The sequence below is a fragment of the Phaenicophaeus curvirostris genome, chromosome 5 (assembly GCF_032191515.1).
Source record: "Phaenicophaeus curvirostris isolate KB17595 chromosome 5, BPBGC_Pcur_1.0, whole genome shotgun sequence".
Classification (NCBI taxonomy): Eukaryota; Metazoa; Chordata; class Aves; order Cuculiformes; family Cuculidae; genus Phaenicophaeus; species Phaenicophaeus curvirostris.
The window spans coordinates 25,817,902-25,831,825 of NC_091396.1; the positions used below are offsets into that span (position 1 = coordinate 25,817,902).

General features: G+C 45.2%; 1 protein-coding gene and 1 pseudogene across 3 annotated transcripts in view; both read right to left on the reverse strand.

Annotated features, from left to right (window-relative positions):
- Positions 1–13,924, reverse strand: part of LDLRAD3 (low density lipoprotein receptor class A domain containing 3) — a 115,167-nt gene that overhangs the window by 40,988 nt on the left and 60,255 nt on the right. The window lies entirely within an intron of this gene.
- On the reverse strand, positions 9,097–11,377 carry LOC138720661 (alpha-taxilin-like; annotated as a pseudogene).

A 13,924-nucleotide genomic window follows, 5' to 3' on the forward strand; every position in this document is an offset into this window, starting at 1 on the left:
ACCACTCCCTGGGTCAGGCTGGGGACAAGGGCCTGGCCCCTGTTCCTCAGGGCATCTCTATGGTGGCCACCAGGAACCAGATCCTACTCAAGAGACAAAAGAGGAAGGGAGAAACCCATAAGCATTCTCCCACCCCCAGCCCGCAAGATACACTTTCAGCCTGAAACACTGTTTGTAAACAATGTACGGCAGAAGAAGGCTTTACAAACTGAGATGAACAAAATCTCAAGGAGTATGAACTCGGGGAGAACGTGAGGATATGGGAGATGTGGTTGCCTAGGATATCAAGCAGGCTGAGGTACTCAAGGACTTTTTTGCCTTAGTCTTCACTGACAGGAGCTCAAGCCACTCCACCCAAGTCACAGAAGACTGGCAGATCAAAGAACTGCCTGCTGTAGGAGAAGATCAGGTGTCAGATTGTCTAAGGAACCTGAATCATAGAATTACTGTGTTGGAAGAGACCTTTGAGATCAAGACCAACTGTACCTGTCCACTACTAAACCATATCCCTAAGCACTTAATCTATCCCTCTTTTAAATACTTCCAAGGATGGTGACTCAACCATCACCCTGGGCAGCCTGTTTCGATGCCCAAGAACTATGTGGGTGAAGAAATTTTTCCTAATGACCAATCTGAACCTCCCCTGGTGCAACTTAAGGCTATTTCCTCTTTTCCTATTGCCTGTCAGTAGGGAGAAGAGACCAACACCCACCTCTCAACAACCTCCTTTCAGGTAGTTGTAAACACTGATAAGGTCTTCCCTCAGCCTTCTTTTCTCTAGGCTAAACAATCCCAGTTACCTCAGTCATCTCTCACAAGGTCTGTTCTTCAGCCCCTTCACCAGCTTTGTCGCCCTTCTCTGGACACAATCCAGCACCTCAATGTCTTTCTTGTAATGAGGGGCCCAAAACTGAACACAGTATTCGAGGTGTGACCACACCAATGCCAAGGATAGGGGGCACAATCACTTCCCTGGTCCTGCTGGCCACCCTGTTTCTGATACAAGCCAAGATGCTATTGGCCTTCTTGGCCACTTGGGCACACTCATGTTCAGTCACCTGTCAATCAACAACACGCAAGTCCCAGGTGCAGGACTTGGCACCTGGCCTTATTAAACCTCATACTGCTGGTCGCAGCCCAGAAACTTGGCAAGGAACATAGTACTTCAAAAGTTTTACTTGGGTTTAGAGCAGAGATGAAGTTAGAACAGGAAAACTTGTTGTAAGAACTGCAGCTACAATAAGCCCCAAGAAACAGTAGTGAAATCTTTATGACTTGAGACCTGCAGACTTACACTGAACAAAGCATGACAGGGCAAACTAAATTGTCAAGAAGCAGAGAACCCCTCTGAAGGACAGGAAGTGGAAACAAAGTCTGTGCGATATCTGCAAGTCAGTGTTCTTGCAAGTGGGAAGAACTTTTGCTTGCATTAAGGTTTCTTCGGTGCTTCATTATTTACCTCCTTAAAAAAAAAGTTGACTTTACATTAAAAAGATTCAAACATTCCTAAGAGTACAGAACCTACTAAAAGCTGACCTTACTTGGGCATTTAAACAGACACATTGGGAAAAAAACCCAACATCATAGTTTTTTGCTTTCTTGTTGGGAAATAGCCATAGCATACACAAGTGACATTCCTTTCTCAATGTGAAAAGGGCAGAGATGCGCAGCCCTCTCTTCATTTCCCTGGCTCTCTCACTGCATAGTAAAAGTAGAAGGAAAAAGGGTATGGAAAAGAAAAGAGATAAAACAAAAAAAGCTAAAGAATCTCCTTCTAACTACCATAAGAAGACAGAGAATACATTGTGATTGCAATTCCAGAGGAATTGCTGTAGAAGTAATATAACAGTTTTGGAGAGGCAGACCTGTAGTCCCTGAAAAGAAAGGAACTGAAAAGGTTTCATTAGTTTTCTTTTCCCCTTCCCCTCTCTCCTCAGTTGGTTCCCACAACTGAAAATCTTGGGGTGGAGCACTGCAGGGAACTCTACCCCGGCAAAGGTCGAGGACTTGTGGTTGAAAAGTATCAAAAACTCAAGGAAGATTTTACTACAAAGCACTGCTATTCATGGATCTCCCAGCAGTGAGGGATGCTTCAAGACAACTGCTGGCAGCTGCCTGCCCTCAACCCAGCTGCAAAAGGTTCCTCTCCCTCCTCCCCTTTAATATATTGAGCGGGCAACTTCAGTGCTGTTCCTGCTCTGCACACCACCTACCACAATGCTGCATTTGCTGCCATGTGCTGCATGTGGCAAGGGGCTGGCCAGATGATTTCTCCTAGTTTACACTCCACAAGTGGACTGTTAACCAAGTTCCTGTGGAAACTTCTTCCTCTAGCAGGTGTTTAAGGCAGTGACTTCAAGACCTCCATTTCCATTGCAACAGCTTGGTTCTGGTGTCCAGTGAGAATGCACTGTGGCCAAGGCAAACATCTCATATCAAAAGCATCAAGAGATCGCTCCGACCTAGCAAACCACAGGCAGGGAACTGCTAGTAGCATTAGAGAAACTTGTGACATACACTATAAATCAAGGCCATAAAATATAAGCAGTACAAATTATGTGGTAAATTAGGTGGAAAGGAAATTCCTGCTCTAACAGCTTTAACACAGATGGAACAGAAATTACTCCTTTTTTCACCTGATTGTGACTTGGAGACATCATTAAACTTGTAATATTAAATCTCTGCTGAAGCTATAATCAAGAAACACACATTTGCTATGAATACTGCCAGTTGTCAATGTTCTCATAGAGGGCCACTGTCTGGTATGTCCATCAGAGAAGAGAAATGTGGTCCATCTCAGTGAGCCGGATGAAACAGAGAGGAATGCATGTCCGGTCTTATCAGGGAGATGTGTGATTTCCCCCACATGTGGTTTTTGGGTTTTTTTTGTATTTGTTTGTGCATTTTACGCCTACCACTTCCTGCCCCTCCAGGGTGACACCACAATATGAGAACTATGACTGAGTAGGAAAGATTTACCCGACTACAGAACCTTGTAGTATTTTAACTGTAGATAGTGGATTGAAGTCTGAGTATGGCTTAATGTATAGTTCCTCATTTGATACCTCCAGGAAAGCCAAAACCAAACATGTGAAGAGCAAGCATGATAAAAAAAAAGCTGAACAGAGAAAGAAATTGGAAAGCAAATAATAGAAAAGGCTCCTTATAGCTTACAGGAAAGAAGGCAATGAAAAAACAACAACAAAAGCCGGAGAAAATATAAATTTCATACAATAGTTTGGGTTGGAAGGGACCGTAGAGATCATCTAGTTCCACCCCCACTGCCATGGACAGGGATACCTCCCACTAGATCAGGCTGCTCAAGGCCCCTGATTTGACTTAATTTCTTTACAAACAAAAACTTAAACTGTTTGAAGAGTTTTCCCAACAAGAAAGTAGAGAATATGGTGAGGGTGAAACAATGAACGGAAGAGCACAGGAGTAGGTTCAATATGTTTTCTCTGTTTTATATTTACACTAGGGTTTCTGGAAAGACTGCCTTATGTACTGATAAGAAAGGCACAGACCATAACCATTCCTGTACCTTACTGGGAAATTCATTATTTGAAGGTCGACTCATTTCACAGTGTTTTTCCACGTTGCTTGGTTTCTACCTCAGATGGCTACATGGGCCATCTAGTTTGCACAAGCATCACGCTGCAATCTCTCTCCAATATGCAAGCTCACAATACCACTTTTGCATGGTTCCTTAGGCACCTCCAGCCAGACACGTATGGAGTCTTTAATTACATCCAGCTTGGCCAATAAGGTACTCTCTGGATATTTTATTGCAATTATCAGTCATAACTAGAATCTGATCTCACTATGGCTGCCAACTAATCATCAACTTTCTGGGATTTATACATCAAAAGATGGTGGAAAAAGCAGTCTGGAAAACAAGGACGAGATCAGCTGTGGTTTCTGTAAACATTCAGTGATTCAATCACACTTGTGTTGAGAGTTCAATGGAAAAAGCAAGAACTTGGGTTCAGGAATGCAAAACTTGGCAGCTGATTCCTAAAAAAACCTGTTTGTGTGTGCATAAGAGCAGAAGGTTATCACCATCTCAGCTGGTTCCCGCACAGCAGCAAGTGACAAGACTATGGCCAAGTGATCCTTTCATAAAACAAACTAAAAAAAAAATTTAAAAATAAAGTAGGAGCATGGCCTTAGAGGATGTAATTCAGCACCAGTGCTCAGACCACACAGTGACTTGTTGGTGCACTTCAGGTGACACATGACATTCATAAATTATTCACAACGTTTATTTTTTTCAAATGACTTCATAATCTCTCATAAGGCTTTCAAAAGTTAGAATTCTGGTATTTTCCACCAGTCAAATGAATATCAGGCATTTGACAGGTATTAACACAAAATGCCCAAGGTCATTTACTGCAGCAACAGCAGGAAGCATCAGGTGGCTCTAGCTGCTGCCATCTCTACTCTTTGGACACATGAATGGGCGCTTCCACTGTCTCAGCCTTCAGTCATGTCAATGAAAATACTAATTAACTAATACAGCATAAGTATGAACAGGACATCTGCAGCTGATGTGACTCACTCACCATACTGCCACCTCTCTTAACAGCCAATGGCTACTTTGACATCTGATCTGAATTTGAATAGAAATACTGAAAGTACTTTATGGTACTGTACACTATGCACTCCTCTCCCTGCTTGTTCTCTAGGTTTTAGTGTTAGCATAGACTCTCTATTACAGAAAATCAATTATTCAGCTTATAATTCCCATTGTATGTTGATGCTTATGTTTTACATAGTTGTTTTCTGTTTTAAACGTCCTTCATAAATATGTATTTTTAACACAATCCTTCATAACGCATTAGCACAGAATATCTGATAACGTGAGATAGGAGCATGAGTTAGTTTGTTAAGCTCAGGGAACAGCATAAAGACTGGCATGATGTCTCTCACCACTTCTCAATTTTCAGCGGGCAAAAGAAAATCCACCGCAGTGCCCAGCTTTCCCAGGACATGTTGAGCAGATGTCAGTAAGACTTTTCAGCAGACCTTGTGTCACCTTGGTAGCCCTGTTCCAGGGGACTGCCTACACTGAAAACACATTGCTTTAGGTCAATTACATAACTGATTATGTACTAAATGGTTACAGCATCTGAATAGAGAAACTTCTACACCTGGTCATGTTGGCTTTGCTTGTGGCACTACATTTGAGTAAGAACACACTAATGAGCTTTGACAGAGCTCAAACGTCACAAATAATTCCCAGATATAACTGAAGCTGTGAAAAGTTACAGATTTTAACATTACGCAATACTAGCTTCAGCTGGGAAAAGAGTTGAGCCTGACATTTTAAGAGCTACATCTTGCAACTTTACTGCTGGCAGTTGCCGGGGGTAAAAACAAAAAAATAAAAAATCTACCCTAAATTCTGACACACAGGATGCTGGGATCTTTTTCTCCTCCTCACACAGGCCTGAGTAGCAAAACCGGTTTTCTATTCAATTCCACTGCTAAACAAGAAGAACAGCCCAACTCCTGAAGAGCAAGAAAGGACAACTTTTGTGCTCTCTGCCCAAGTCCCTCTGAAACTGCTGAATGTAGCAAGCTTCCTCATAGAATCATAGAATAACCAGGTTGGAAGAGACCCACCGGATTATCGAGTCCAAACACTCCTATCAAACACTAAACCATGCCCCTTAGCACCTCGTCCATCCGTGCCTTAAACACCTTCAGGGAAGGTGAATCAACCCCCTCCCTGGGCAGCCTGTTCCAGTGCCCAATGACCCTTTCTGTGAAATATTTTTTCCTAATGTCCAGTCTAAACCTTCCCTGGAGGAGCTTGAGGCCTTCTATGACAAAGTGACCCGGCTACTGGATGAGGGAAAGGCTGTGGATGTGGTCTTCCTGGACTTCAGCAAAGCCTTTGACACAGTTTCTCACAGCGTTCTGCTTGAGAAACTGTCAGCCTCTGGGCTGGACAGGCGCACACTCTCCTGGGTGGAAAACTGGTTGGATGGCCGGGCCCAGAGAGTGGTGGTAAACGGTGTGAAATCCAGCTGGAGGCCAGTGACAAGTGGGGTTCCCCAGGGCTCAGTGCTGGGTCCAGCCCTGTTCAATGTCTTCATCAATGACCTGGACGAAGGCATCGAGTGCACCCTTAGCAAGTTTGCGGACGACACTAAGCTGGGTGGAAGTGTCGATCTGCTGGAGGGTCGGGAGGCTCTGCAAAGGGATCTGAACAGGCTGGACCGCTGGGCTGAGACCAATGGCATGAGGTTTAACAAGGCCAAATGCCGGGTCCTGCATTTGGGGCACAACAACCCTATGCAGTGCTACAGACTGGGAGAAGTCTGTCTAGAAAGCTGCCTGGAGGAGAGGGACCTGGGGGTGTTGGTTGACAGCCGACTGAACATGAGCCAGCAGTGTGCCCAGGTGGCCAAGAAGGCCAATGGCATCTTGGCTTGTATCAGAAACGGTGTGACCAGCAGGTCCAGGGAGGTTATCCTCCCTCTGTACTCGGCACTGGTGAGACCGCTCCTCGAATACTGTGTTCATTTCTGGGCCCCTCACCACAAGAAGGATGTTGAGGCTCTGGAGAGAGTCCAGAGAAGAGCAACAAAGCTGGTGAAAGGGCTGGAGAACAGGCCTTATGAGGAGCGGCTGAGAGAGCTGGGGTTGTTTAGCCTGGAGAAGAGGAGGCTGAGGGGTGACCTCATTGCTCTCTACAACTACCTGAAAGGACGTTGTAGAGAGGAGGGTGCTGGCCTCTTCTCCCAAGTGACAGGGAACAGGACAAGAGGGAATGGCCTCAAGCTCCGCCAGGGGAGGTTTAGGCTAGACGTTAGGAAAAAATTCTTCACAGAAAGGGTCATTGGGCACTGGAACAGGCTGCCCAGGGAGGTGGTTGAGTCACCTTCCCTGGAGATGTTTAAGGCACGGGTGGACGAGGTGCTGAGGGATATGGTTTAGTGTTTGGTAGGAACGGTTGGACTCGGTGATCCGGTGGGTCTCTTCCAACCTGGTTATTCTGTGATTCTGTGATTCTGTGATTCATTCCCTCTTGTCCTGTCCCCAGTCACTTGGGAGAAGAGGCCAGCACCCTCCTCTCCACAACCTCCTTTTAGGTAGCTGTAGAGAGCAATGAGGTCTCCCCTCAGCCTCCTCTTCTCCAGGCTAAACAACCCCAGCTCTCTCAGCTGTTCCTCATAAGGCCTGTTCTCCAACCCCTTCACCAGCTTCATTGCTCTTCTCTGGACTTGCTCCAGAGCCTCAACATCCTTCTTGTGGTGAGGGGCCCAGAAATGAACACAGCATTCAAGGAGCAGTCGCACCAGTGCTGAGTACAGGGGGAGAATAACCTCCCTGGACCTGCTGGCCACACCGGTTCTGATACAAGCCAAGATGCCATTGGCCTTTTTGGCCACCTGGGCACACTGCTGGCTCATGTTCAGTCAGCTGTCAACCAACAGCCCCAGGTCTTTCTCCTCCAGGCAGCTTTCTAGACAGCTTTTCTAGACAGTAGTTCACCACGGGAAAAGATTTCTCAATAGTGGTTACAGGCATGACAATACCAGACCAAGATATGCAAAGGCACTGAAGCACAAATTAACCTCAGACTTTTTTGCTCCCCTGGTTAATGTGTGCAGGTCTCAAAGCCAGATTTAGGTTTAAGCATTATCACTCAGCTAAGATTAATGTTAATAATAAGGCTAAAGAACAAGGTTTGTCACTTGACAAACTGCAGGGCTGACAGGCCAGACCTGGTGGGAGAGCCATGCAGACCAGCTCCCAGCTGGGCATGGAAGCAGAATTACAGGTTGGAGCAGGCTGGTCTGATGAATGACAGTTAGGACTAGAAACAGAAGAGACAGTCAAGCTAACTTGCACTCTGCTAGAGCTTCTTTTCAGTACTTAACCCACAAAACCTTTGCTGTGCCTCCTCCCTGACAAACATTTGTTATGACAACTACCGTTTTCCAACAAAAAAACCTGGTTGTTCCAATACTGAAACCACGCTAACAAAAACTAAAGTTTAATTTTAAATACAAACAGTCTAATCCTTTTCTATAGTAACTGTAGAAAAAGCACCCGGTCAACATTCCCTGGAACGTAGTTTGTTTTAGAGCAAGTAAAAGATTAACGCCTGTGCCTTCTATTTGGATTTCCTCCATTGACTGCAAAAAGACTGCAGGCTGCATCCTGTGGTTCACCAATAGAAGCCTTCTGCACAATTAAATGACAGTGACATTTATGAAAAGTTAATGCAATTCAGCAGCCAGGACATGGCATGGCATGACATGCCAAAACATATGGTATAGTTCCAACACTTACATATTGTTAAAACTTGTGGAAAATGTATTGGAAAGGAATTGATTTTTACTAATGAGAGCTCAAGAAAGAATTTAACAAATGGGAAAAAGAGCATCCTTTATTTTAAACTTGTCTTCCTCTAGCGTGACATTTTATCACCCTTTTTTTAAGTTCTCGAGCATGTGCAAGAAACTAGATATACATGTTATCACCTTTTTCTGGGACTATTAGGCATAAATGTCAGTGTGAAAGCAAAAATATCTGGACACAATTGTGTCATATTGCTCATATATCATTTCTGCATAGGTTAGAAAAAACCACATGCCATTCACAGTCTCAACTCCCAGCACCCCCCATCAGCACCTGATTGAAAGGGAAGTAGCTGATACATGGTTACTACCTGCAGGTGTTGTTTCTGTAATTAGCTTAACAACTGCAATTTCAGCCTCAGCAAACAAAAAGGGAAAAAAAAAATCACAGGATTACAGCAAGAGTGCAGTAAGGCACTTATAAAATCATAGAATCACCAGGTTGGAAGAGACCCACCGGATCACCGAGTCCAACCGTTCCTACCAAACACTACACCATGCCCCTCAGCACCTCGTCCACCCGTGCCTTAAACATCTCCAGGGAAGGTGACACAACCACCTCCCTGGGCAGCCTGTTCCCAGTGCCCAATGACCCTTTCTGTGAATTTTTTTTTCCCTAATGTTCAGCCTAAACCTCCTGGCGGAGCTTGAGGCCATTTTTTTTTTTTTAATTTCTTTAAAAAATTCTAGGAGCTTCCTCCTGTCTGACACAGAGGAGGGAGGGAGGGAGGGAGGGAGGGAGAATCTGGTGCTGGAAATGGTTCGGTTCTCCCCTGCTCAGCTCGTTAGCTTTCACTCGATGTGAGAGTTGCTGTGAAGGCAGAGGTGGCGACACATCCAGCTGTCCCAGAGCCACGTGCCAGGGCAGATCCATGTGCCTGCGTTGCTGAGCTGTGCTGGGACTGGGGGGATCACAGCCTGCCAAGGACAAGGTCTTCTAGTGAAAGGACGATCGGTTGAGTCTCCATATATTAGTTATTCACGCATACGCAGGGAGGTGGCTCATCCTCGGCTTCGTGTATATCTGTACATAAACTGTACATTGCCCTGCACATATTTTATATATCATATATATATCACATATATATATATGAAATTATGAAAACCCTCTGAAAACCTAAGCTAGGAAATCTCAGATCCCCAGGAGGGCTGTCCTCTCGCACCTGTCCAAAGATGAGGAGAGGGGCCTCAGACTGAGTCTATAAACAGTTGTGTTACCCTCCCTCTCACTGCATCTCTGCCTGTTGTGCAGTGGGTTCAGTCAGCGCCCTGCGTGCCTTCCTCAGTCCCACTCTGCCCCAGCGCTCCTATGCTCAGTTCTCCTGGGTTCTCCGCAGGATCCGTGCTGTGTGTCGGCTTTCCTGAGTGCAGGCAATCCTCAGCCAGGTGCTGCTCTGCTGGGGCAGCTCCCATTGCCACCTCAGAGCCGTCTCGAGATGGGTCCTTCAAAGGTTCCAAGAGGTCTGTGTCTGCGCAGGGCACATGGGTGCGCAGGTCCTGCACCTTCTTGTTGAGGTCGTTGTGCTCTGTTTGCAGGGCTTGGCACAGTTTCTCCGAGCGCTGGATTTTCACCTGAAGCCCTTCTAACTCTTTGTCCCGAAGGGTTTTCTCCTCAGCCATTTCCAGGAGAGCCTTGTTGCTGCTCTCCCAGCGGAAGCGGTACATGGCGGTCTCTTTCTCCAGCTTCTTGATTTTCTTCATCATCATCTCCATCTCCTGTTTAAACGTTGTGAACACTTCACTGCTTTTGGAAAGGGTGTTCTGGAATTCTTCAAACTTCTCCATGTAGAGCGCCAGCTGCTGCTTGAGATGGGTCTTTTGCTGCTTCATCAGCTCACACATCCTCTGCGATTCCACAGCTTCTTTCAACAGAAAGTCCTTCTCCCACTGATGTCTCTCCTCTGCCTCCTTCAGCATTCCTGCGCCTGCTGGAGCTTGGCATCCACCAGCTGTTGCTGCAGGTCCTTGTGTTTGAAAACCTTATCGATGTGCTCCTCTCGCAGCTCGTACTGCTCAATGAGCTTCTTGAGCCTCTCTACCAGCTCCGTGTTCTCCTGGTGCAGCTTGGAGTTCTTCTCATTGTGCTGCTCCATCTGGAGCTGGATGTCATTCAGCATCACCTGGAAGTGGGATGTCACCTCCTTCTGCTCCTCCCCCTCCTCCCGTGCATGCTGGACACCCTCTTCCTTGAGGGTATGGTTGTGCCTCTGGAGCTCACGGCACAAGCTCTCCAGCTTGCTGTGGGCCAGGGTAGCCTTGCTGTGCTCACTCTGCAGGTGATCCTTCTCTTACACCAGCTGTGTCTGCTTCTTCTGCAAGATCTTCATCTGTTTCTGGGAGTTACAGCGCTCTTTCAGCAGCTCAGCATATTTCTTGCACAGCGCTGCTAGTTTCTCCTTTGGCATGCTCAGGGTGTTCAGTGTCTGCATCAGCAAAGTGATTTCTTTGCATAGGCCCTTGGCTTTCTTCTCTTCCTGAGCCTTCTTCTGATCCCGCTCCCCACACTCCTCGCTGGGTCAGAACTCTTCTGTCTCCTTTGTGCTTTCCTTCTCTCTGTTCATCTCCAGGCTGCCCATTTCCTGGTCACTGTTCCTCGGGGACTCGCTGCGACACTTCTCAGCTTCCTCTGGCCCTGCGGGCTCACTCTGGCCACCGTCCTCGCCTGGACCCTCCTGGCTGGCATCCACACAGTACGTGTTCAAGATATCCCCAAGCTGCCTGCTTAGCTCTTCAGAGATGTCGTGCACGGCAGGGCATGAGGACTTGGTGTCCTCCTGCGCCAGAGGAGCTTCCAGGGGTGCTGCTGCCTCCGGTGAGTCGCCCTCATCCAGCACTAACTCACTGTTCAGTTTGGAGTTGCTGGTGGGCCGCAGGGCCGCTTTGGTCTCTCTGCCTTGGTTCTTCATCACAACTTTTTTCCCTGTTGTCTCCACAACCCCCCCGTGACATCAGCTCAAGCTCTCTGATGCAAGGGCTCCCCACTCTTCTCCAGCCACGGGGCGGGCAGAGCGGGACGGGCAGGCCCACAGCCCCCCAAGTGCTGAGGGAAGTGGCTCCAGCGAGGGAAGTGGCTCCGGCCAGGGCCTTGCGGCGCCGCACATTGCACATCACTTGTGTCATGGGAGTAAGCTGTGCCTTTAGGGAAGGCTACAATCAACATCCTGAAGTACAAAATACATCCTGAAGTCTACATAATACAAGTTGGAAACAAAGTCAGTTCCCAGTCCTTACTATTTTCAAGGAATTTTCAGGGCAAAATGATTGTTGCCAGATCCTCTTTTTCTACTTTTTAACCTTGCTAGAGCTGTTAAACATGGTGAGCTCCCAATGATACCACATCTTCTCTAAGATTTGATCTAGGCCATAAAATTAATTTTTACAGTAGCCAGGTCATAATGAGTTGATAACTGGTTTGAGCTTCAAACCATCAAAGGTGGGCTGAACAGATCAGGTGAAGAGGCTGGATACCTCCCAGATCTACAAACATGCTTTTAAGTAAGTTTTTTGTCCATTTGAAGATCTGGACACATATTACAGTTCCTTTTACAGAACAGTTGTTCTCCCAGCACTGATACCCTAACATTTTGGTAGCTTGTCTATCATTTTTCTACCAAAATGCCAGGCCAAAGTGCCTGCAGGAGCAACATGCTAATCCACAAGACCACCTTTCCTCAGGTTCCTATGCCTGTGTTGTTAAATGCTGTTAAGCACTGCAAGTGTTGGTAAAATTTGGAATAAAACCTTAGAAAGAGCAATTCTATGCCTGTTCTGCAACAAAACCCTGGCATCTTCGCAAGTTGAGGGAGTGTAAGACATATCGATTAAAATCTACTTGTACCAGCTGCCTGGACCTCTCTCAATGCCCATTCACGGCTTGAATTGGAAAGCTCCCATCTCAGTGAAGTAATCAGTCCCACTCAGAAGTTACTGTGCTTCTGAATGAGACTAGGACTATCTACAATAATGCCCGTCTTACTAATTGTTGTTCAAATGAAGTGTTCAATAATAAGTTTTACAAATGACAGGCTGGCCTGAGAGGCAGCATTGATCATGGAGTCCACATGCTGTTGAAATAAGTGAAGAGCTGATCTTACCTGTTATCAAAATATCAGTACCAACTAATATGAACCTCTGCCTACTGTAGCTCACCTTAGTTTCTATGGAGATGGAACAATTATTTCTTGACAAGAACCCTCTCAAATAATCTTATGAGGAGAGAAAAAGGGAAAGAAGAAGCAGCCAGACTTAATTAGGGAATGGAGCAATAAAGGAAAGAAGGAATTCACAGCTGACAAAAACATTTCCATCCAGCAAGTGTTATAAAACAGGGATACTAGAGCACTAAGTATGTGCAGGCAAAGCCTTTGTTTAATAAAACATTCATTGATATTTAACTTGGATCCTTCCTGAAGTTTCTGTTTCTATTTAGTCTGCTGCAGGTTGAATCTGGCCTAAACTGAAACAAAATAATTGCAAATTGAGCTTCAGTTTACAGACTGAGTCAATAAAGAGTCAATGAGACACGATAAAATGAAACTTATGCATCCAGGATCAGGCTACAAAGGTTTAGGATGTCTAAGTGATACCACAGCATTTGGGAAATTCATAATTTCAATTTGCCACAAATAAAGGGCTGGTTACAAGCTCCACATGGAGCAGGATTTTCTGGAAGCTATTTGTGTGTCATAAATTAGATTTTGTGGTATTTCACTGAAATTTAGAGTGTGTCTCTTCCACTTGGCTGTCAGTTTTAGTATCTACCTTGCATGGCAACTAAATCATGCAAACACCAGCAATGGGCCATAGCGTTTACCACTGCAGCCAGTTCTCTTCCAACTTTGTCTCATCTGTACTGAAATCCACACAAAATATCATTACAAAATTTAAATTATCCCTTAAAATTTAATTTTAACAAGTCAAGCTTTTGAACTGCTTTCCACTTGTTTGACGCATTGTCAGATTTTTCAGTTTTAACATGCTACAAATTTTCATACAAGCAATTTATACATGTCACAGAGGAAACAACAGAGACTTTTGCAACTGTGTATGATTTTAATTCTGTTTTAGAATATTGGGGTGTATCAAAACCCTAATGCAAATTCAGTGAGAATACATATAAAAATAAAATAAGGAGATATCCACACGTGCAACAATGGACATTACCCAGCGCAGTGCAGGAAAACAGTGCGGGAATTAACTTCTGGACACTTGCGACACATTTGGTTTATAGCTTGACCACAATGGTACTGTTTAATAAATGGCAGAGCTAGAAATGTATAAACATTACTAAATCCAAGAGCCTCTCTCTCTAAAGCATCAGAGTGAATATAGACTCACAGCAACAAACCCCACTTTTCCTAGGCAACGGGGTTAAAGTTAATAAAGGTATTCAGTAAATATCGAAGGAAAGAAAAAGAAGAGCCACAAAAGGAAAAGGAGTTTGAATTAAAATATGCAGCATGCTTTTGTTGGTGTTAAAGCTTTCTAGACTAAAATACAACATGGAGGAGAAACTAAATGAAGAAGCATTGTGAAGACACATTCAG